This window comes from Pipistrellus hanaki, assembly GCF_964339955.1.
Source record: "Pipistrellus hanaki genome assembly, chromosome: 6".
Lineage (NCBI taxonomy): Eukaryota > Metazoa > Chordata > Mammalia > Chiroptera > Vespertilionidae > Pipistrellus > Pipistrellus hanaki.
In genome coordinates, this window is record NC_140508.1 from 49,093,976 (window position 1) to 49,119,470 (window position 25,495).

At 43.5% G+C, this 25,495-nt stretch overlaps 1 protein-coding gene across 11 annotated transcripts in view; it reads left to right on the top strand.

Moving 5' to 3' along the window:
* Positions 1–7,411: 7,411 nt before the first annotated feature.
* Positions 7,412–25,495, top strand: part of SOCS6 (suppressor of cytokine signaling 6) — a 28,305-nt gene continuing 10,221 nt past the window's right edge. For 2 of the 11 annotated variants that reach the window (XR_014795436.1, XR_014795437.1), the window contains exons 1-3: positions 7,412–7,543; positions 12,711–12,904; positions 13,691–13,822. The gene's annotated coding sequence lies outside the window, so the exon portion shown is untranslated. The other 9 variants (XM_084889056.1, XM_084889058.1, XM_084889057.1 and 6 more) reach the window with 7 other exon arrangements.

Consider the following 25,495-nt stretch of genomic DNA (forward strand, 5'->3'; position numbering starts at 1 on the left):
TCTCCAGGCCCTCAGCCAGCCACAGCTGACGCGTGACTCGGATAGGAAAGTCTATTCACACCAATGCCAAAGGTGTGTTCGTTCTTGCTATGCCACAAGATGTTTGAACGACTAATATGTTTTTCTTGCTCCGGCACAAACCTCACGCTTTCCAAATATACCTGCTGTTCATTGAAAAGAGTAAAATTAGTTCTATATAAATTATACTTAGTCTAAATGCTTTCACACTCACTGACTGGTGGCCTTGTGTATCATGACTTTCATTCTTCATATTCATCTTGGGTGGCTCACTGAGTGATATAACACTACCCCCTGACAGCTCCAAAATCTGCCCCTTTAATTAAGGAGATAAATCCAACTTTCAGCACAATTAAGGTATTCTGTGATCTGTGACTGGCTTCATTCTCAAGAATGTATCTGAACAGTAAACTCAAAGACAGCTACCCTAAAGTAATTGTTGCCGATCCAGCATTTTTTAATTTTTGAAGGGGATCTGTACATGCCAGCCTAAAATATGCCACGTTGGCATATTGGTTATTTTGAGCTGAAGGCAATTGAAAAACAACAGTAGACAAATTAAGAGCTCTCTGCCCTCCTCCTGAAAAGCAGGGCATAAAGGTGACATAAATTTCCATTTATAAGGCTGTTCCCTTCTCCAGGAAAACTGAGATGTGAGAGATGAGTCTGCATAACAAACCTTATTAAACAGCCCTTAATCACCATACATTTCTTATCACTTTTCTGTAAGTTTCTGTCCCTGGAACCCAAACACCCTTTCCTTTGTCTGGTCACCTTTCTATAATTTATCTCCTGCTCTTAAAATTCTACATAAGCCCTAAAGTCTAACTGCTTCTTTGGGTTTTCATTTCTTCTCTGTGAAGGCCTGTGCACATAAATATTAACATAAATTTAAAACTGTTATATGCCTTTTCTTCTGTTATTCAGTCTTTTGTTTAATTTTCATGCCCCAGTAACAGAGCTGTAGAGGTGAGAACTTTTTCCTCTTTCACGCTTTGGGTTACTATCCTCTGAAAAAGTAAAAACTAAAAGATTTGGTAATGAATTAGGCTTTTATTGATGGGTTTCAGAACATGTTACCCCAAAATATAGCACTTCAATACATTGAAGACTGCAGGTTGAAAAAATTTGAAGAATAGTTTGTGTAGTGTCTGACCTTCCTTAAAGCAGGTCATAAAACTAAGGAAAGATTTTCTAATCTAGCTCTGATGCAGGTCAGATATGCTCTTTTTTCTTACCTGAGGAAAAGGAGCATCCTTATCTCCAAAGACAGATGGACACAGAGAGAAATCTGAACAGACACCTTGCTAAGCTTCCTCAGTTTACTACCCTTAACTCAAACTCTTTGTCCTAGCATATCTTTCAGCAACTTTCCACTCTTCATCAAACCTTGGATGAAAACACTCAGGTTTAAACCTTTCCTCGGGTCTTATTTCTCTTATGAAAACTACTGTGTGATGTAAAACTTTTCACCACATTCCAGCCAGATCCATCTTTTTCCTTCCTCAAACATGCCAAGTTCTGTGACAGCTCAGAGATTTTCCTAGAATATCCCTTTGCTACGTTGTCTCATCCTCATCCTTCACTTGCTCAGGGTGGCCTTCCTCTACCAGCACACGTAAATGACACTCACCCCTTTCCTAGTTACTATTTACCCCATTACCCCGTTTATTTCCTTCAGGGAGTAGCTGTATAGTTCAATCTGGTGTTGACTCTTCCCTCTCCTCTCTTCCCCTACTCCCATTACATTAATCTTTATAAGGTCAGAATCCTGGTCTGTCCTACTCATTCCCTCATTCCCTGCACTTAGAACAATGCTTGGAACATAGGCGATGCTCAATAAATACGTGTTGAATATTGAAGGATTGAAAGCTACAGCCTTGTTCCATGCATCCCAGCAATCTTCATGATGCTTCCTTTCTACTTGAACAAGACAATCTTGTAAGTTATCTGTGTTGGTTTCCTAAAGTTGCCTTAACAAGGTACTACTAACAGAGTGGCTTCAAACAACAGACATGTATTCTCTCACAGTTCTGGAGGCGAGAAGCCTGAAATCAAGGTGTTGGCAGGCCATGCTCCCGCCTAAAGCTCCAGGGGCGAATCCTTCCTGCCTCTTCCAGCTTCCGGTGATTGCCAGCGCTCTTGGCATGCATTTGCTTGTAGCAGCAGCACTCCCATCTCTGCCTGCATCCTTGCAGGGCATTCTTCCTGGGGGTCTTTGATAAATGCTCCTCTCATAAGGAACCAGTCAGTGAATGTGGCCCAATCCAATCCAGTATGACATCATGTTATGTTGATTACATCTGCAAAGACTCTATTTCCAAATAAATTCCCATTCACAGCTTGAGGAGTTAGGTCTTCAACCTATCTTTTGGGTGATACGTTCAACCCACAACAATACCTAATACAGTATTGAGACTAGAGGCTCCAAAAAATAAATTTCTTTCAACTGACTTTTCCGTGAGCCCCACCTGAAATTCCCTGCTTGGATTGATTGCCAGCCCTAGGCCATTTGCTTACCTGAAGCTTTGATACCCTCTAATCCTCCTACCTCTTCCTCTTGGAAGCGAAAACCTGGTATGTTAATAGCTCTGGTTGAATCCCCTGGTTGCCAATTGCTACTCATTCCCCAGGAGCTGACCACTAATACACCAGGATAGCTTTCACATGACATGTACTTCATATGGATCACTAGGAAGACCTAATATCCATTGTAATTATATAATTTAGTTGTAGCGTCGGCTTTTTTAATGGGGTAGAGGAGCTAATCTGGGAATGTAATGGCCATTTTTAACACTGCATTTGTCCTTAGAAACATTGTAGATTGAGTTGATACCCTAAATTACAAATAAACCATTGGAATGGAATTGCATAAGTATACTGGGGAACATATAGATATAAGAAAGTTAAAGATGATGTGAGAATCAAATAACAATATGATTGTAACATAGGAATATAGGGCAATAAACAACTGATGACATTTACAAGTGCTATTGCTTCTAGGGAGGTTACAAATACCTTCAATAACACCAAATCTCAAGGAACACAGCTCCAATCAGTTTTACTCAATGACATAGGAGATAAAGTCTTTCTTCTTTTTTCTGATTGCCAGGCCTTCCTGTTGCTTTCGAATCCCAAACATGGGTGGAAATTGGTTTTGTCTGTAAATGCTGACCCTGCTATGGAGTTCCAGCTTTTGAATTCAGTATACTGACAACTCACTCCATCTTGTCATAAAGAAAGGAACTTGACGAAATGGGATTCTATCCAGATAGCAGTCTTGCTGGCAAGAGATGGCAGTTTGAGGCCACCTTGAGCTGGCCAGAGTACTCTGGCCCTCAGCCTATTGGAGGGAAGAATTCCAGCACTTTCTTCCATTTTTGGGTGAATAGGGGTAATTTTATGTGCTATTATTCTCTATTGTAGGACACACCTCCTCCTAAGTTTCCAGAATAAGCAAACACATGCCATTACCTCCTCATAATAAAATGGGTATTTGCTGGCTTGCTTTGCACTAAATCAACAGTTACTTGAAGAAGTGAAAGACTCCTCAGCGGTCAGAGGGACCTGGATCACGGAAGCAGAGAGGGCAGACAGGAGTGAGGTATTTCTTTTAATTATCTACAAATAAAAACCTTTGAACTGAAACAGAAAATAATGTTTAGCTGGGCTCGATGTACCAGAGAATCTTATCGCATAGGAATAATAGTTGCCCTAGTGATAACTTTCTGAGGAAATAAACAGGTACACACCTACCAAGCCTTAAACATCCTCAGAGCCCCTTGTTCTGGGATGAAGGCATCACTCCTTTGTCCTCAGTAGGTTTCCAGCGAGCAGAACCTAACTGCTGATGGAAACAACACAGACATTTTCCCTTAATGATTATACTCTGGAAGGAAGGTTTTTTTCACTTTCTAAAGGACAAACCAGCCACTCCTATATCTTAAAAATGAATCTTTGAAAGCATTCTGAAAGCACATTTATCTCCAGGCTAGTCTCAAATAGATGGAGAGAGGAATGGAATATTCATCTTTATTCATCAAACATTTCTTGAGTCCCTATTGTGTGAAAAGTCTTTTTTCAAGGCACTGCTATGCATAATACAAAGATAAATGAACAAAACACCTGCATTCAAAGGAGAAGAGAGCAGAATTATGGTTGCAATCCCAATGGAATATGAAGTGTGTGCTCTAAGGGCTTGACCTAGGTGGTATTTCTAATGGGGCAGATCTGATCCTTGACTGATGATGGGCAAGATTTTTTTAATATGAGATGGAAGAACATTCTAGGCAGCAAGAAAAGCATGAGTTGGAGGTGGAGTTACCCAGCCATGAAGCAAAGTGTCATTTAAGGAAACAGAAAAATTCCAGGTAACTGAGTCACTATTTTACACTTCAGGTGGAAGGCAGAGTGAATGAGGATTGAAGGATTGAAAGCTACAGCCTTGTTCCATGCATCCCAGCAATCTTCATGATGCTTCCTATCTACTTGAACAAGACAATCTTGTAAGTTATCTGTGTTGGTTTCCTAAAGTTGCCTTAACAAGGTATTACTAACTGAGTGGCTTAAAACAACAGACTTTATTATAACCTGGTTCTGACCTGGACAAACTGGGACCTATTGTGACACTAGTAATTGGGAAATTGCAAGAATAGCCTTTTTCTTTTTATTTTTTTTTAATCCTTACCCAAGGAATGAGGATATTTTTTCCATTGATTATAGAGAGAGTGGAAGGGAGGGATAAAGGGAGACAGAGAGAGAAAAAAGGAGGGAAACATTGATATGAGAGAGATACATTTGCCTCCTGCGTGGTGTGGGATCAAACCTGCAACCCAGGTACATTTCCATGACCAGGAATCTAACCTGTGACCCTCCAGTGCGCAGGCTGACACTCTAATCACTGAGTCATGCTGGCCAGGGCTGCAAGAGAAGCTTTGATTGGGAGGAGACTGCAGTGACTTCATTACAGAGAATAGGGGTGGGGATGGGAGGCGTGGGCAGGCCTAGGAGTACTATATTAGTTCCCTGTGGCTGCCACCACAAACCAGGTGCTTAACTTAATAGAAATATATTCTCTCATGGTTCTGGAGGCTAGCAGTACAAGGTCAAGATGTTAACTGGGCTGTGCTTTCTCTCAAGGCTCTCGGGGAGGATCCTTCCTGGCCTCTTCCTAGCTTCTGGTGTTGGTAGAAATCCTTGGCTTGTGGACAAATCACCATCGTCTGCCTTCGGGGCATTTCCTAGTGTGGCCTTCAGCTGCATTCTGTCTCTGTGTCTCTTGTCTGAGACACCCATCATATTGGATTAAGGATTTGCCCTACTCTAATATGCCCTCCTATTAACTGAACTACATAGGCAAGGACCCCATTTACAAGCAAGGTCACATTTGGAGGTGCTGGGGGACACTCCTCAATTCAGTACTGGTACCAAACAGGGAAATTTGACTTGGTGAAGATGCTCATGACACTCGGGCAGGAGGGCAAGGGGACAGGGACAGGGAAGTCCAGAACTTGGAACTGTGCTTCCTTGGGCAGCTTCCCCCGGGGGCTAAGAGGGTGCTTTAGCTCTGAGAGTACACTTGAATGTCAAGGTGAGGTTGGAAGGCTGCCCATTGTATTCCATCCTGTGTGCACCCAATGTTTTCAAGTCTAGGCTTCTTTATTCTCTATTTTCCTCTTCTGGAAATCAAACCAGGCTTGAAATTGGGTGATAGAAGTTCAAGTCATGATGACTCAGCTACTTTCAACTTTGGGCAGTCCTGTGATTTCTGAGTCTGTTTCCTCCTCTTTAAAATGGGGATGTTGGAGGATGATCCATAAGGATCCTTCTGGCTCTAGAAGCTATGACTTTAGGAGGAAGAAGGTGAACTCTGCTCCGCTGCCCCTGTTAGGATACTTTCAATAGGACCCTTCACCATTCCCATCTTTCTCCCCCAGTGTATCTATCAGACAACATTTGTGGTTGCAAACAACAGAAATTTATTATCTTTTTAAAAATATGTTTTTATTGATTTTAGAGAGGGAGAGAGAGAAACATCAATAATAAGGGAGAATCATTGATCAGCTGACTCCTGCATGCCCCAACTGGGGATCAAGCCTGAAACCCAGACATGTGCCCTGACCAGAAATCAAACCGTGACCTCCTGGTTCATAGGTTTACACTCAACCAGAGCTATGCCAGCCAGGGCAGAAATCGATTATCTTGAACACAACAGAAGCTTATCAGAAAGCAATTGGGGGCTTGGCACCCAAGAACAAACTGGTCCAGGTACCCCACTAAGATGAACCTGGTCCCTTCTTTTCTCCCATGAACTCTCCAAGTTTGTGAGCTCTTACTCAAGGATCAGTTCCCCGGGTGAGAGTCTCCTCTGCGAGAGAAAAGATAAGATTTCCCCAAAGGGAGATTGAGTTGTTGATAAAAGGAAGAGTTGGACTGGTGGACTGCCAGGAGAACATGTCTACAGCCAATAAGTACAGTATTTGGATTTCAGCCAAGGATGAAGATTTTCATAGTATATGTAGCCATTAGTATCTCTAAAAGTTGTATTATTAGACTGTTATCAATGTTATTTTAAGTTAGTGGTTAAGAGCTCATAATTCTGGAGTCAGAGAGACCTAAGCGTGAATTCCAGCTCTGCCCCAGGGTAGTGGTGACTTTGGGGGAAGTTATTTATTGCTTACACTTACATACAGGGAGCCTACTTCCTCACCAGTAATGTAGGGGATGATCAGACTGACTTTATAGATTATGGTTAAAATTAAAGGAGATGATATGTACCAAAAGAGCTTAATGCAAAGCTTGGCCCACACCATATACACTGCCCACTAGTACATTCAGCCAATTTCCAAAGAAACGAGTCCAGTTAGCGGCTCCAGAGTAACCTTTGAGTTCAGGGGCACAAACCAGAGCGAAGTCTTCCTTGTAGAAAACCCCCCCACTAAAAAGGACTAAGTGGAAACGTAGATGGCTTGAAACAAGGACTATAAGTTCTCTCTGAGGAGGCACATCTCACGATTCAGGCAGAGGAGGCGTGGCCAGGGCTTCCCCACGGCGGCCTCGCGGTCCCGGGTCTCCCATTCCCCGCGGGGACAGGCTGGGTCCCCGCGCCAGGTGAGCGAACCAGAGGCGCCGGGGGCGGAGAGGACCGTTCCGGATGTGGTTTTCGGGGAGCAGAAAGGGAGCTGCCTCCAGGGGGAGCCTGGGGCAGCCAAGGCTCGGACCCCACTGAAGGCGGGACGGCTCCCGGCCACCTTGGTCCCCGCGTGTCCCCGTCTTCGTCCCCTCCTCCCGCGAGTCCAGCCCCTGCTCGCCCCGCCCCGCCCCGCGCGCCCCCGCCCCCCGCGCCGGACGCCGCGGGCCGAGGAGTGGGCGCGGGCGGCCGCCGGGAGGAGGAGGACCGGGAGGAGGAGGGGGAGGAGGGGGCGGAGGAAGAGGAGGAGGACGGCGGCGGGAGGAGGAGCCGGGGGAGGAGGGCCGCGGGGCAGTCGCGCCGGCGCTGGGCGAGGAAGCGGAGCGGCCGCCTCCGGTGAGCGTCTGCGGGGGTCGGGCGGGCGGTGTGCGCGCTGCCTCCTCGGGGCCCGGCCGCGGCCTCGGGACGCTTCCTCCGGGGGCGGCGGGGCCGGGCCGGGGCCGGGGAGGCGGCCGGGGCCGGGGTGCCGGCGGCGCGAGGCCCAGCGCCTCCTCGGCGGGCCGGCGGCGGGCGGGGAGCGGCGCCCCGGAGCCGCGGGAGGGCCGAGGCCTGCTTCCGCCGCCGCCGCTGCCGCCGCCCGACCCTCGGCCTCCGGGCCGCCGCGCGCCGGGCCGGCCGCCGCCTTTGTGGGGCGCAGCCGCCGGGAGAGGCCGGGCTCGGCGAGGCCTGGGGCGGCGGGCCTGCGCGGAGGCTCCGGACCCCTGGGCTCGGGGCGGGGGCCGGGGCCGGCGGGGCCCTGGCGGGGGTGGGGCTGCCCTCCGGGGGGTGCTGCGGGGTGAGTTCGCTCCCCGGGCCGTGTGGATCGCGGGGTTTCATCCAGCAGCTCCCCGGGTCCCGGGGCAGGCCGCGATTCCGTTCGCCTCGGGAGTTGGCAACTTGAGGGACGCGGCGGCGGCTCCGTGCGGAGCGGGGCTGGGGACCTTCCTCAGTGCGGGGCCGGGCACCGAACTCGGGGTGTGAGGGGCCGGGCACCGAACTCGGGGTGTGAGCAGGTGCCCGTGCCGCCGGGATGTGGAACTCGGGGCCCCGTCCCCGCTCTCTGGAACTCGGGGCCAGGTGGGGACACGCGGTGGATGGACGGAGCTCAGGCTTCCGGGAGGGGAATCCGGACCTTGGCACTCGGTGCCACCCAAGTCCCTGGACCGCTTTCCCCGGACCAGGCACCGCGCATCCCAGCAACAGCGAGAACGGGACGGAAGGGCTCCAGGACACCTTTCTGATGGGCCGGGTGCCCTGGAATGAAAGCATACTTGTAATCAAACAAAAGTAAACTGCTTTCTTCTTGTGGGTGAAATCACTAGGGTGTTTTCAGGAGGCATGCGTTTCTCCACGTTTTTGTTTTTGTTTTTTTTTCTTCTTAATCCACCAGATACCACCGCATGAAGCCCGTTCCCCTTACTTAATGAATGAATGTTAAGTGGCTTAGTTAGTGCCAGAGAGGGCCAAGAGTTATTTGAAAACAAGAATGGCGTGGTTGACCTAGTTTCACAGGTAAAACCCCCAAAACGTAGCCCCTGATGCGACTTGCCCCAGGCTCCTGATTTGTCCCTAGTGCTTGCTGCTCACCTGGCTCGCAGGTGGTAAGGCTCAGAGTTTCACCGGCTCTGATGGGAAAGTGTGGCCTCAGCACTTAGGTTCCAGCCCCGTCCATCCCTGATGGCCCTTAGGGAAGCCGGCTCTCTGATCCGGGACCTGATAAGAATTCTTAGGCGTTACTAGGGTTTGGTCATTGCTTGTCACTGTTGGGTCTGGTTGAGGATCAGCCATGTTATTCACCTGAACGTTTGTCCTTTTTAGGTCTCCCTTCAGCATATCTTTGAAACATTTCCCCCTCTTTATTATGGTGCTTAAATATCTTCTGAGTTGGTGGGAAGTATACTGTCCCTTTCCCCTTCTTTTTAATTTTTTTTATTTTTATCGATTTTTTTAGAGATAGAGGAAGGGAGAGGGAGAGAGACAGAGAGAAACATTGATGAGAGAGAAACTTCAACATCAATTGGCTGCCTCCTGCAACAGCCCCCACTGGGGATTGAGCTGCAGCCAAGCATGTGTCCTGACCTGGAATGGAACCAGTGACCTTCTGGTGCATGGGTTGATGCTCAGTCATCTGAGCCACACTGGTTGGGCCCTTTCTCCATCTTTTAATGGGAAGGCCTTAAACATGACTGCCACAGGATCCAGGGACACTCCACTGGGTGTCACCTGGCGCCCTCCCAAGGCAGCAAGCACCTTGCCAGGGGTGGCAGAGAAGGGGTTGGGTACCATTGTCCTGGGCTGCAGCCCAACGGGGCTGTGCTATGACCTGGGAGGAAAAGCGGGCTGAAGGGACTGGATTCCTTACTCGTTCCTTTCAGTGGTCCTCTTTTTAGGGAACAGAAGCAAGTCCCTTAAGACTGTCTTGTTATGCAACTTCACTCCTCACAGATAACTGGTAGTTTTCTCCATTGCGGTCAGTTGTCAGGAAACTTTCACGTTACTAATAGTATGTGTCTTTTATTTTGCTCATGGAAGTCATTGTGCGATCTTATTGAAAAGTCTTACTATACTCTGCAAAAAGGGAAATGTTACGTTCATTTCTGAGTTTGTGGCAGTTACTGTCTTCTCTCAGAAATACAAAGTGATGTGAAATGGGTTGGTACAAACTATGTTGAATTATGATCTTTACTTATAATCCAGTATAAATTTATAATCCAGTATAACTAGTGGGTGTGTATGCATCCATTTTAATACTTCAGAAGGGTAGACATGTAAATGACCCAGAACTAAGATCACTTTCTTGCTGTTTTCTATTTGTTGTGCCTGTTACGGGAAGTGAAGGTTGTCCGTTTTGGTCCTCTGACCTCATCCCTCACCTCCTCCAGTTTTGGCAAGGGTGCATCTGTGGTCCCTGTGTACTTTTGTAAAATTATTCCTTTTCCAGGGGAGGAATTCATAATGTCACAGAAAGAGCAAAGTTTCTTGTGTGACTAGATTGATCAAAAGAGTTGTCCAGGTAGTAAACTGGGAAGAGCGGTGGGACATGATTTATGTTGGACCAATAGTGAAATTGGCATTAATATTTTATGGTTAATTTATTATGCTTATAAGTAGTGAATGCTTTCGGACTGAGTGTACATTTTATTTTTAAAATATATTTTGTTGCTTTTTTTTTTTTATTTACAGAGAGGAAAGGAGGGGAGAGAGAAACACCAATCAGCTGCCTCCTGCATACCCCCTACTGGGGATGTGCCTGCAACCAAGGTACATTCCCCTGACCAGAATCAAACCTGGGATCCTTGTGTCTGCAGGCCAACATGCTATCCACTGAGCCAAACCGGTTAGGGCACGTACATTTCACTTTAAACTGGGGGGTCTTCTTTGATGATTCACACAAACATCAAATTTTAATTAGTTGGAACAATTGTTTTTAGGGGCTGCTAGTCTTGATGCTTTCAAGAATAGACATACTAGGTAAAGTCATTTAAGATTTCAGTTCTCAAATTGCACCTAAAGGACATTTTAGAGGTGTTAGATCTTCAGTAAGTATACCTTACTAGCTTTGTGACCTTGAACATGTCTTATGTTCCCTCCAAGTTTATTCCTTATATAGGGCTAACGTGGGGATAGTCATCCATTTAACAGTTATTATGAGCGTTATTTGTTTTGTCATGGGTTATAGTATTTCTCTTGGCTTCTGCAGAATTCACAAGTTATTTATTTATTTTTAATTGACTTTATTGGGGTGACATTGGTTAATAAAATTATATAGGTTTTGGGTGTACAATTCTATACTAAATCATCTGTATATTGTATTATGTGTTAACCACCCAAATCAAGGTTCCTTCCATCACCATTTACCTCCTCTTTACCCTTTCCTACATCCCTCTACCCCCCTTCCCTTTCCCTCTGGTAATCACCATACTGTTGTCTGTGTCTATGAGGGTTTTTTTTTTTTCTTTCTTAATCCCTTCACCTTTTCACCCAGCTCCATAACCCCAGTGCCCTTTAATAGCTATCAGTCTGTTTTCTAAAGTCTGTTTTTATTTTTTTAAAGTACATTTTATAGATTTTTTACAGAGAGTAAGGGAGAGGGATAGAAAGCTAGAAACATCGATGAGAGAGAAACATTGATCAGCTGCCTCCTACACACCCCCCACTGTGGAAGTGCCCGCAACCAAGGTCCATGTCCTTGACCGGAATCGAACCTAGGACCTTTCAGTCCGCAGGTCGACACTATCCACCGAACCAAACCGATTTCGGCAGTCTGTTTCTATTTTGTTTGTTTGTTTATTTTGTTCATTAGTTTGCACATATAAGTGAAATCATATGGTACTTGTCTTTCTCTGACTGGTATTTCACTTACATAATGCTTTCCAGGTCCACCCATGTTGTCATAAAGGGTAAAATTTTCTTCTTCTTCTTTTTTTTTTTTTTTTATAGTTTGGTAATATGTGTAAATGTACCACAGCTTTTTTATCCATTTATCTAGTGGTAGACATTGGGGTGTTTCCAGATCTTAGCTGTTGTACTAGTAAATAATGCTGCAATGGACATAGGGGTGTGTATATTTTTTTAAATCAGTGTTTTGGGCTTCTTTTGTTATATTCCCAGAAGTAGATTCACTGGAACATAAGATAGTTCCATTTTTAATATTTTTGAGGTATCTGCATGCTTTTCCACCATGTTTTCCACAGTGGTTACACCAGTCTGCATTCCTACCAACGAAGGACAGGGATTCCCTTTTCTCCACATCTTCGCCAACACTTGTTTGTTGCTCTATTGATGGTAGACATTTTGGCAGGTGTCATTGTAGTTTTAATTTGAATTGCTGTGATGATTAGTGACTGTGAGCCTCTTTTCATATGTCTATTAGTCATCTGTATGTCCTCTTTGGAGAAGTGTCTATTGAGGTTCTTTGCCCATTTTTAAAACGGGATTGTTTATTTTTTTGGTGTTGAGTTTTATAAGTTCTTTATAAGGGTGGGTTTTTAAAAATAAACAGGAAATCTTATTTGCTTTATCTGTACAACTGCCTTTCTCAGCATTGGTGTGAACTTTAAAGAGACAATTCATGGAGATGTGTGAGTTCAGTGCCTGGCCTATAACAAGTACTACTAATAATAATTAGATTAAAATACACTGTGATCGGTTAAAAGGAGTATTCTGGTTTATTGGCAATGTCTAAGTAAGACCTGGTTTTTCTTGTTAAGGAAGCCGTGTGTGGGAAAGGGTGAGAGTCCAAAGGGACAAGAAAAATGTCGATAGGAGAGGAGAGAGTGGGAGTCCACATAAGTACTCATGGTGCCAGCTATTAGAAAAGTGAGGGTGGCAAATGCTTACAGTGTCAGCCACCACTGGGTTCCTCGGCCCTGGGTCATGGCGGTCAGTGGTGGAGGATCGAGAACAAAAAAGGTACTATCCATGGCCCTCTGCAAGGCCCCCTGCTTGATTCATGCTGTTTTAGTATTGCTTTATCACTCTTAACAGCTGATATACTAAAGTTGTTTCTTGAAATTATTAAAAGGGCATCCACTCGGCGACTATGTTCGGGGAGCAGTGGCTATCCCCTTGTCCCTGGGAGCAGACCATTGAATAAAGAAAGAAAGAGGAGAAGAAAGAAGACAAGATCTGGTCTCTGAAGACCTCGATGACAAGCAGTAATCTGAACATCACTGAACCCTGAAGGTGTCACTGTGCCATCCTGAAATTTGCCAACAGGTAAATTTGGTTATCTGAAGAGGCATCTATCTCTATCAATTTGGTAGCAGTCTGAGATTATTGTATATTCAGTGTACACATTTGTACTCAAAGCTTTTATTCTGAAGGCAGAGGGATATATAGTTCGTATTAGATAAAATTTTTATCAAAAATGTTAAGAGTTTAATGTTATTCTTTAGAACTATGTAGACAAGGTGTGTTCACCAAGTGTTCTAGACAGCCTCTTAGGTCGCTGCTTATGTTGAACTTGTAGTGGTAGCTGTTGCTCTGGCTACTCCAGAAGCATGCTGAATAGTTGAAGGAGCAGTACAGTAACACACTTTTAAATCATACTTTGTATGATTTTCCTTTGATGTTTATAATAATGAAGGTGTTTGTTATTCAAGCTTAATTTCAGTTTTTAAGTAAATATTTTTTTTGGCAATAGCTATTTTTGTCTATTGGCATTGCTTTTTTATGTAGGCATGTATCAAATGTAGAATTGCATTAGGATTTTAGTGGTTTGGCACACTTGCAAAATTATTTTATTGTAAAATTAGTAGGAACCTGCTGATTATAAACTAGCTTCTTTCTTACTTAGATGATGAGGAAATTGAGACTATAAGTGATTACATAGTCCTCCCAAAGTCACATAACCACGTTACAGATTTCATAGTGGAGTCTGGTGTAGACACCTCTTCTGGCCATTGATGCAAGATGTTTTATTTCCTCCTGGGAGCAAGGGAATTTGGGTTTGTGGAGGAAACCCTTCACGGAGGACGTCAGAGTTGCTCTGGCCCTTTGCAGGGTGACCTGCGTTTGATTGGGAAGATCTAGAGAGGACAGGAACATTATCTCAAACAGGCTGAATCAAACCGGAGCTGTATGTTTACTGCCCTGATTTGATGGAGCTCATCCTCCTAGTGACTTCCTAGACAGGTGATGGGGCAGGGGGTCGTGTGTGTGTGTGTTTGACACCTGGCATGTCAGAAAATGTCCATGTTCTAACTATTTGATGTATAGTCCAGTTGGGTATAGTTTTCTATGTTACCATTTGAGTAGGTAGCAGCCTAACTCTGAAATCTCAGCAACAAATAAAGGTGTGTTTCTCGCTTGCACCACATGGGCCTGGCGTTGTGCTGTGGGCCTGGCCTAACTCTAGCTTCTTCCTTGAGTTCCAGCCTCCTGTCACCTGCGTTCCCCTCCCATCACCCATGGCTCGGGCTACCACAGCAGACACAGGGAGAGCAAACAGGCTGGCACTGAAATACTTGGCGCAGAAGTGACACATGTCACATTTGCTCCACAATCCATTGTCTAGAGCCAGCCGTGCCCCTGCTGGGATGCAGAGAGATGTGGAAGCACACTGAAGTGATTGACCAAATGTGTGCCATGTTGAAAGCCCATTTCTCTGGGGATTTTTAAGGCGTTGCTCTGCCAGCTTCTAGTGCTGTATCTTAGCAGCATTACACATCCCAGTCATTTGTATGTAATATTTTTCTCTTTCTGGATGCTTTAGGGTACCTTTGTATTATCTCCTTAACTCAAAAATGTTACCATAATGTGCCTGATGGTTATTTTTTTCTTTTTGGATAGACTGAGCCGTCCATGAATCCTTAGACTCCACACTTGGATTTTTGGATTCTGGCAAGATGTTTAAAATTTCTTTTATAACTCTTCCCCTTGAATTTTTTCCCTGCCTGACTGAAGCTCTTTGTTGGATGTTGGGCCTCTTGAATTGATGTATTAATTTTTCCCCTTCAATTTTTAAGAATCAGCTTTTTTGTTGTTCTTTTTTGGGTGGTGAATATTCTCCATTTTTCTCCTTTTGAATTTTAATTTTGGCTTCAGGAGGTCTTGTGTTTTAACTGTTCTCTTCTCCACTTTTGCAAATAAATACCATATGATTCTTGTTTCAGATTTGCGATAACTTTTTGTAGGTGTGTTTTTTGTTGCCTTCCCTTCCAGTAGGCTTCAATTTCAGCTTTTTCCAATTTTTCTAAGTCAGTTAACACTGTTGTTGTTTGCTTTTCATTTCTCATTGACCTTGTGTTTTGGGGGGGTGAGAAAGAGGGATACTAAAGATATAGAAGTATATGTTTCAAAAGCTCATGCAAAGTTTTTTTTTTTTTAAAAAAATATATTTTATTGATTTTTTACAGAGAGGAAGAGAGAGGGACAGAGAATTAGAAACATCGATGAGAGAGAAACATCGACCAGCTGCCTCTTGCACACCCCCTACTGGGGATGTGCCTGCAACCAATGTGCATGCCCTTGACCGGAATTGAACCTGGGACCCTTCAGTCTGCAGGCCGACGCTCTATCCACTGAGCCAAACTGGTTTCGGCCAAAGTTTTTTTTGTTCTTTTTAATAGTTTGTGTTTGTTTTTCTAGCATTGGTGAATATTAAAGCCTTTTACCTTAGGGGGAAGTCACATCTAATTTCTCTTTATTTATTTATTATTATTTTTTAAATAAACCTTTATTTTTCATATTATTACAAATGTTCCTCATTTCCCCCCCCCCCCTCCATTGCTCCTCTCCACCAGGTTCCCACCCCACCCTCTGCCCCCCCGCCCCCATTGTCCTCATCCATAGGTGCACAGTTTATGTTCAGTCTCTTCCCACACGCCCACTCCCCTTTTCCCCGAGAATCATCAGTTCACTCCCCTTCCATAACTCTGATTATATTATATTAACCAGTTAATATTGTTCATCAGATTTTTTTAATTCCCTTCGTTTTTAGATTCACTTGCTGATAGTTATGTATTTGTTGTTCATAATTTTTATCTTTATTTTCTTCCTCTTCCTAAAGAACCCCCTTCAGCAATTCATATAATTCTGGTTTGGTGGTGATGAACTCCTTTAGCTTATTTTTATTTGTGAAGCTCTTTAACTGGCCTTCAATTCTGAGTGATAGCTTTGCTGGGTAGAGTATTTTTGGCTGTAGGTTCTTGCTATTCATCACCTTGAATTTTTCTTGCCATTCCCATCTGGCCTGCATGATTTTTGTTGAGAAATCAGCTGACAATCGTATGGGTGTGCCTTTATAGGTAACTACCTGCTTTTCTCTTGCTGCTTTTAATATTCTCTCTTTGTCTTTTGCTCTTGTAATTTTAATTATGATGTGTCTTGGTGTGGTCCTCTTTGGATTCCTTTTGTTTGGGGTTCTGTGTGCTTCCTGGACTTGTAAGTCTAATTCTTTCACCAGGTGGGGGAAGTTTTTATTCTTTCAATATGTTTTTGGTATCTTGCTCTCTTTCTTCTTCTAGGAAGTCCCATAATTCTGATGTTGGTTCACTTGAAGTTGTCCCAGAGGTTTCTTACATTATCTTCAACTTTCTGGATTCTCTTGTCTTCTTGCTTCTGCGGAGTGTCTTCTGGCTCTTTATGTTCCAATTCTTTGACTTGATTCTTGCGACCTCTGTTTTTAGGACTTTGTATAATATTTTTTATTTCAGACATTATATTCTTTATTTCTAGATGATCCCTTTTCATATCCTCATAGGTCTTGTTTATTTTATCGGCCTTTTCTAGGAAATGCTTGAAAAACCTTATAACCGTGGTTTTGAACTCTATATCCAGTCACTTTGTCCTCCATTTCTTTCGTTTGTCATCTGTTTCCTTGTCTTGGCATTTTCACAGCTTCCCTGAGTTGGTAGGGTGGCTTTGTGTGCTAAGTTGTCCTATATGGTTCAGTGGGTCAGCCTCCCAGTGACCTGAGGTGGACACTCTTGGTACACCCCTTTGTGGACTGTGTGTACAGCCTTATTGTAGTTAAGTCTTGATTGTTGTTGGTATCACTGGGAGGAATTGACCTCCAGGCCAGTTGGCTGTGAGGATCAGCTGTGTCTATGCCGGGAGATAGCCTTATTCTACTAGACTTGGAAAATTGCAAAAGCCTCTGTGCTCAGCTTGAATGGGGCGGAGTTTCAGAGTGAAGCCTACAGCCTTGGCTTTCTGTCAGCCCTGCCCTATGAGGTTCCTGAGTCTCAGTGTTCCTCAGTGGTACTCCCTGCTTTGGTATTCACTGTAAGCACCTCTGAAAGAAAGGTGCCCTCGAGTATTGCCCGCTATCAAACAGTCAAGTCTCTTCCCCAATGAGCCCAGAACTGGGGTTTAGTGCATTTGGAAGTGGGGTTCAGTGTAGTCCGGAGCTTTTGTCTCCTTCCCGCTAGGGCAATCCAGCGGCACAGTCAACAGTCCGTCCTCTTCGCGCAACGTGCATGCCTCCGGGACTCTGCCTTTCGCCACTCCCCTGAATTTCCGCTTTACAGCCCAGATTCCCTCCGTATGAGCCTGGGCCCCCAGGGTCTGGCCAGGAACTGGGGCTCAGCACAGTCTGGAGCTTTTATCTCCTTCCCGCTAGGGAATGCCAGCCAGGCACTCAGCCTCCTCCTCTTCTTTGGCTCCTTCCTCTCCCTGCGCGGGCACCATGTCTCCGTACCTTATGCTTTTACAGCTCCTCTGATTTTCCTTCTGGTTTTCTCTTTCCTTCTAGTTGTAGAATTTCCAGTCAGTCAACTTTCCTGTAGTTCTGGATAATGTCCATTTAGTATTTTAGTTGTATTTTTTGAAATTGTTGTGCGAGGCTGCAGTTAGGCATTTACCTATGCCCCCATCTTGGTTTCTCCTCACATAGTTTTTTTTTTTTTTTTTTTTTTTTTAATCATGTGATGACAGAATGCTATATAAATTCTCTCTGAGAGCCTAATTTCTCTTTAAATAAAGATTTTCAGTGTGTGTTCAGCTAGTGTCATCATGGAGGCACATTTCTGTCACTGAGCTCCATGTAACTTAAATATGAAATGCCTGCTCTCTTGCAGTGGGCAATGCAAATAATTTTAAGTTGGATCATTTTTTTAAAAATTGTTTTTATTGATTTCAGAGAGAGGAAAGGAAAGGGAGAGAGAAACATCATCGGTTGGCTGCCTCTGGCACACTCCCCTACTGGGGATCAAGCTTGCAACCCCGGCCTTGTGCTCTGACAGGGAATCGAGCCATGACCTCCTGGTTTATGGGTCGACACTCAACCACTGAACCACACTGACTAGGCTTAAGTTGGATCATTTTAATATCAAGTGCAGATCCTACAATAAATTATTACATTAGATAATTATCAGTTTACAATGCACATAATGTTTTCCATTCTGTAAGATTATTTTTTGCTTAATAGGACTATAGTATTAATTTGAATAATTATTGCTCCCCTGGATCCCCTTTATCTCGAAAAATTAGAAATGAGGTTTATGTATGCTCGTAATATATATTTAGTAAATCTTATGTGTATTACTTTTTGAATCCCAAATCTGTTATTCTTAATTTCATTGTACTTGCAGAAAATGAGGAAAGATGATATTAACCGAAAGTTCATATTCTCTAATGCACTCTGAATGAAAAACTCATGTATTCTATGCAAAAGCATTTGAGTAATTGATAAATTGTTATTTAAATTGGAGACTTTGTGTTGAGATCTAAAAGCTGAGAGCATTCAAAACAGTTGTGTCACTTTTAGTACTTATATTTTTAAATACTTTTAAAAAGATTTTTAATTGATTTATTTTTTTAGAGAGAGAGAGAGAGAGAGAGAAACATCAATGTGGGAGTGAAACATTGATAAACTGCCTCCTGCATGCCCTCTACTGGGAATCAGTGCATGTCACCTGACTGGGAACTGAACCAGCATCCTTTGAGTGCATGGGATTATGCTCAACCAACTGAGCCACACTGGCCAAGGCACTTTACAGTTATTTTTATGTGCACATTGCCTTTAGGAGTTAAAAGTTTTTGCTTTAGTAGTTCAATATATTTAAAAGATTTTGTGTGTAAAGGAATATAACTTTAAATTTTGAAGAATGAAAAGTAGTGAAAGAACTTTGTCATTGGACTGTTTGGTACAGTACCTCTGTCAAAGAATGAAAACAAAAACAGCAGACGGATCTGTGGACCTTACTTAATTATAACTATCCTTTATAATAAAGAGCTAATATGCAAATGATTATCAAACCCTCAGGCTCTCATGCCAGAACTGCTCAGACACTCAACACTGGGAAGAGGAATGGAGACCAGCCAGGCACAAATGAGCTGGCCAGAGAGGAATGGGGGGGACAAGCCGCTCATCCCAGCTGGGGCTGCAGTCTGGGAGAGGGGCAGTCTGCCTGCCTTGCAGTCCCAGGTGCCAGTGGCTGTGCCTGTGCCTGCAGCCCAGAAGAGGGACAAGAGGGACAAGCCACCTGCCCCTTAGTCCCAGGCTCCTGTGATTGCAGCCCAGCCTCCTGTGATTGCAGCCCAGGCTCCTGAGATTGCAGCCCAGGCAAAGCTGCCCACTCACAGTCCCCTGAGGCTGTGGCCAACTCAGGCTAAGCTGGCCCGAGTCCTGGATCCTGCAACTGGTCAGAGGGAGGGAATCCTGGGTCCCAGGTGTGGGCTGAGGCAGTTAGGGGTGATCAGGCAGACAGGAAGAGGGGCAAGCAGGCAGGCAGGTGAGCGAGCGGTTAGGAGCCAGTAGTCCTGGATTGTGAGAGGCAGGCAGACATCCCCTTAGGGGACCTGGATTGGAGAGGGTGCAGGCTGGGCTGGGGACACCCCCCACACCCCGCCCCAAGTATGAATTTTGTGCACCGGCCTCTTGTTTGTTATAAATTCTGAAAGGGTTTACCTGCTCAGTAAACAGTGAGGCCATTCTTTCTCACAGGCAGTCTACGTGCTGAAATTGCTTAGGGTATTTGCTATGTTTTTAGCTAAAACATTGGTGAGTGCCTAGAAAGGTATAAAAATATGTACATTAAGATTTAATATGCACATATATAAAGACTGAGGATTTGTTACATAAGTATACTTCTTTTTAAATCCAACATGTTTAAATCTGAATTGGAGAATTAAGAAATGAGTTTATTTCATTAACTAATTCTTATAAGCCAGCTCCATTAATATTTTAAATGATTGAATCTATGAACTGTTGTTTCATATTTAGTTGACTAGCTGTGGATTGAACACAGTTAAAGGGAAAGCTGTTTCGAAATGCTCACGTAAAAGTTCTCTGCAGGTTTAGTGTCTGAGTATCTGCATAGTTTTATTTTCATTCAATCAGATAATCTTGGGGCTGGATAGGTTGTAGAGATAATGTGTTATATGGGAAACTGAGACTCTGGGAGATTCACCCAGTGCCACACAGAGAACTTAGTGATACTTTATGTTTTTATGTAAGTATTCTACGAAGTGGGAGTAAATCACTTGAACATTTTTATTAAAGCTTTTGCTGTAATTATAAATTTATTCTTAGTTTATTAAATTTTAAATTAAAAGTGGACAACTTGCCGAAACCGGTTTGGCTCAGTGAATAGAGCGTTGGCCTGCAGACTGAAAGGTCCCAGGTTCGATTCCGGTCAAGGGCATGTGTGTGGGTTGCGGGCACATCCCCAGTGGGGGGTGTGCAGAAGGCAGCTAGCTAGTCGATGTTTCTCTCTTGTTGATGTTTCTAGCTCTCTATCCCTCTCCTTTCCTCTCTGTAAAAAAATCAATAAAATATATATAAAAAAATAAAGTGGACAACTTTAAGTCCATTTTTTTTTTAATCCTAACCAGAGGATATGTATTTATTTACTTATTTATTTATTTAATTATTTATTTAATTTTAGGGAGAGGGAGAAAGAGAGAGAGAAACATCAATATGAGAGGGAAATATTGATCGGTTGCCTCCCATATACATCCCTACTGGGGATTGAGCCCGCAACCTGGGTATGTGCCCCGACTGGGAAGCGAACCTGCGACCTTTTGGGTGTATGGGACAATGCTCCAACCAGCTGAGCCACACCAGGACAAGTCTACTTTTCTTAACTTGGTTATCTTTAAATTTCTTTACCCACCTTTGTTAGCCGTACAGGTATTCCTATTGCTTTTTAAAAATGAAGCTTATTGTGGTAAGATCTAGAGACCCTAAAAGAAGACAAAGCAATTATATTACATTTATTCTGTTTCGGTTACTTTTATTTGCATGTAGTTCTCAAGAATGTAAAGAGCCAGAGATTTTAATGCTATGTGCAAATTAACAAGTTAGCTTGACATGGTTACATGGTTGCTGCCAGGAGACATGAGACTTTGGGCCTGAGATAAAGGACTTTGTTCAGGATACTATAGTTAGCCAGGGCATGAGCCTTTATGCCACCTCCCTGAGCACCAATACCTTGTTGAGAAAAGAACATAGGGGACCAAAGGGGAAAGCAAGGAAAATACCTAGAAGGCCACTCTGCAATAATGCCGGTAACAGGACAGTAGCTTGGACCAACAACATGGTGGAAAGTGATTGGTTTCTGCATGTATTTTGAAGATAGCTGATATTGGGATGTGGGATGTGAGAGAAAGAGAGAAGCCATGGATGATCCAAACCCTTTGTTCTGAGCCGTTGGGAGAATGGAGTAACCGCAAATGAAAGTGGGAAAGGCTGCAAGGAGAGGAGAGGTGGGGAAGGATGGGAATGATCCAGAGCTTCATTATGAACTCGTTAAATCTCAGGTATCTTTAAGACAGCAGAGTGGCCACGTCAAGAAGGGAGTTGAGCCCTAGCTGATTTGGCTCAGTGAATAGAGTGTCGGCCTGTGGACTGAAAGGTTCTGGATTCAATTCCAGTCAAGGGCAAATGCCTGGGTTGTGGACTTGATCCTCAGTAGGGGGCGTAAAGGATACAGCTAATCAATGATTCTCATCATTGATGTTTCTATCTCTTCGTTTCCCTTCCTCTCTGAAATCAGTAGAAATATATATATTTAAAAAAAGGGAGTTGATCACTGGGTTAAAGAGATAGAAATTCAGGCCTGGCTAGTGTGGCTCAGTGGTTGAACTTTGACCTGTGCATGTAGAGGTCACTGATTCAATTCCTGGTCAGGGCACATGCCCAGGTAGCAGGCTCGATCCCCAGCAGGGGGTGTGCAGAAGGCAGCCAATAGATGTTGAGGTTTTTCTCTCAAGGATGTTTCTTTCTCTCCCTATCCCTTCTTGCTCTCTAAAAATTAATAAGACATTAAAAAAAAAAGAAAGAAAGAAAGAAAGAAAGAAAATTCGAGAGTAGATGACACATCAATATTATTTAGGACATGAGAATGAGTGAAGTTGCTAAGGACATGAGTGTAAATGAAGAAGAAATGCCCAAAGTTGAGTGCTAGGAAGCTCCAAAATTAGAGATTGGAGGCAATCTGAGGAGTGATCAGCTGTGTCAAATGCTGCTGAGAGAGCACCTAAGATTAGGACTGAGAATTGATGCTGGATTTGCAGTGTGGACATCAAAATAAAGTACTGGAAAAAATATTTACAGTCTTCTGTGGTCCAGTTGACGGTTCTGCTGTATTTCTTAGTGGTCTGGTTTTCCTCCCTATTCTTTCTACATAATCAAGACCACGCTTTACATATGATTTTGTTTCCTGTGTTTTTGCACGTAACAAATGAACAATAATAAGAACTTTTCCCCACATTATTTATAACTTTGTATAAATATCAATTTTAGTGGTTCCCTCAAGTCCCATTGTGTAGGTGTGCGGATTTTATTTACAGTTTTCATGCTATTGAAACTTAGAATGCTTCTGATATTTAAGACCTAAATTTATTTCTTTATTATATATACTAATGTAGGTGACATTATGCTTTGGTTTTATATTCTTTAAGATTTATAAAAATAGCATTATTGGGTCACAGAGTATGCATATTTTTAAGATTTGCATATATCCAAGTTTTATTTTTATAACTATGCTAAGACATTTTCATGTAAAGGATATCATTATTTAGATAAATCTTTTGCTGATTTGACTTGTGTAAAATCATTACTATTTTAATTTGATTCTTATGAGGGTATTTTTCTGGGAATGTGTTGAGCTAGTTGGTTACTTATATGAAAAAATGCACATTATTCCCTGTCTCACACATATCAATACTAGATTAATCAGGAACTTACATTTGAAAAATACAACTTTGGTACTTTTATAGGAAACACAGGAGAATTTAAAGTTGCCAAGTGTCAGGGGATTTCTTAAGATAATAGAAGGGCTGAAACCGGTTTGGCTCAGTGGATAGAGCATTGGCCTGCGGACTGAAAGGTCCCAGGTTAGATTCCGGTCAAGGGCATGTACCTTGGTTGCGGGCACATCCCCAGTGGGGGGTGTGCAAGAGGCAGCTGATCGATGTTTCTAACTCTCTATCCCTCTCTCTCTTCCTCTCTGTAAAAAATCAATAAAGTATATTTTAAAAAAAGATAATAGAAGGGCAAACAATAAAAGAAAACTGATAAACTTGACTAAAGTAAACTGAGAAATTTCTGTTCAAGGTACTACAAAAAGAAAGAAAGTCAGGATACAAGTCCTACACTCTATACCAGTGGTCGGCAAACTCATTAGTCAACAGAGCCAAATATCAACAGTACAACTATTGAAATTTCTTTTGAGAGCCAAATTTTTTAAACTTAAACTTCTTCTAACGCCACTTCTTCAAAATAGACTTGCCCAGGCCGTGGTATTTTGTGGAAGAGCCACCTCAAGGGGCCAAAGAGCCACATGTGGCTCGTGAGCTGCAGTTTGCCGACCACTGTACTATACAGCTACAGAGAAAAGAAAGATGATCTGTGGAACTGTTGTGGAGTGATTTCTGGAATATACCTGCCATGTCATAAACCTTTTTTGTTCTATATATTTAGCTATGCATTTGAATTATTTTTCCTACAGTAATAAAAAGAAAAACGTTGTTTAAAAGCCAACCCATTTTACATTCCCACCAGCAGTGTACGAGGGTTCCAGTTTTTCTACATTCATACGAACTGGAGGGCTTGTCATTCTAGTGGGTATGTAGTGGTATTGCATTATGGCTTTTAGTTACAGTTTCTCAGTGACCAGCACTGTTAGCACTTTTTCCTGAGGTTCTTAGTCATTTACATGTCTTCTTTGGTAAAAGATCTATTTCAGTCATTTGCCCATTTAAGAAATTTTGTTATATATCTTTCATATAAATATATGTAAATATATATGTCCTATATAATAAAAGCCCAATATGCTAAGTGTCCAGTGGACTGGTCGGCCATTCAACCAATCAAAGCATACTATGCCAAGGCTTGCTCTGACATGCACTGACTATCAGGAAGCAAACAATTGACCAGTCCCTATGACGTGCACAGACCACAAGGGGGCAGACAGTCAGTTGGCCAACCAGTCCCTATGATATGCACTGACCACCAGGGGACAGGCACTCTGATGGATAGATTAGCGTGCTGCTAGGGTCTGGCCGATTGGGACTGAATGAAATGGGATGGATACTCCCTGGACCCCTCCCACTGTACCTCCCCTGCTGGCCAACCTTCCACATCTCTCCCTAGCCCCAGTCGTGCATTTGTCAGCCAGGCCTGTGCCCTCTTGCAATCCAGGACCCCTTAGGGGATGTCAGAGAGCTGGTTTCGGCCCAATCTTGCAGTGCAGGCCAAGGGATCCCACTGGTGCATGAATGCATGCACTGAGCCGTATATGTATACGTATACACATGTATACACACACACACACTGACCAGATTATTATGATCTCTGAATGCATAATAATATGGCCACTCAGTGTGTGTGAGTGTGTGTGTGTGTGTGTGTGTGTGTGTATGCATATATATGTATATATTAGAGGCCTGGTGCATGAATTTGTGCATGGGTGGGGTCCAGACAGCCTGGCTAGAGGGAGGGGACTTGGGTGGTTGGCCAGCCTGCCTGATATTTGGACAAAGAAAAATGGACAGTTTGCATATTAGTCTTTATATAGGATATACACTGAGTGGCCAGATTATTATATGTTCAGAGATCATAATAATCTGGCCACTCAGTGTATGTGTGTGTGTGTGTGTGTGTGTGTGTGTGTATTACCCCCCTTTACAAATTCTGTATCAGATATGTGATATGCAAATATTTCCTCCCAGTCTGTGGCTAGTCTTTCTCTCAACAATGAGTTTTGGAGCACAAGAATTTCGACTTTTGAACACTGTTTTAACAAAGTCCAAAGTTGAGGGTTTTCGGGAGTAAGTTTCTTGGTTGGTGCTGTTTGTCTCTGAAGTACTGAAGTGGTTACTTTGGACAGGTAGCCCCACTTCAGAGCTGTGTTTTGCAGAGACGATTTATCAGCTCCTTTCATCATGCCAGACATGGATCCTCTGGGTGTGTACTTTTCCATTTTCAGATGAGGAAACTGAGACATGGATGCCCCAGATCCTTAGGCAGTAGTGGCTGTGGTCTGAGCTCAGGTCATGTGGCTGCAGAACTGTGCTCAGGCGCACTGGACTTTGTCCCTGTGCCTCATGATGTGTTCACACACTCAGTTAAAGTGGTGGTTACTGATCATGTTCTGAGGGGTCAGCACTATGTCTAGGAACCTCTTAAGGTTTCGTTTGCTCTTCTCTAAAATGGAGATAAAAAGCATGTTCCGAATAGAGTACTTGGGAGGATTCCAGAAGATTCATGTACATCTCTTCCTATGCACACAGTGACCTTTGACTGGGTGGTGGTGGCAGTGTTGTTAGTAACAAAGTAGTAGCGGGGTGACAGGAACCTCCCCTCCTTCTGGTGTGAGTTGGGCATCTCAATGATGGTAGCATCCTAAGTATTTATTT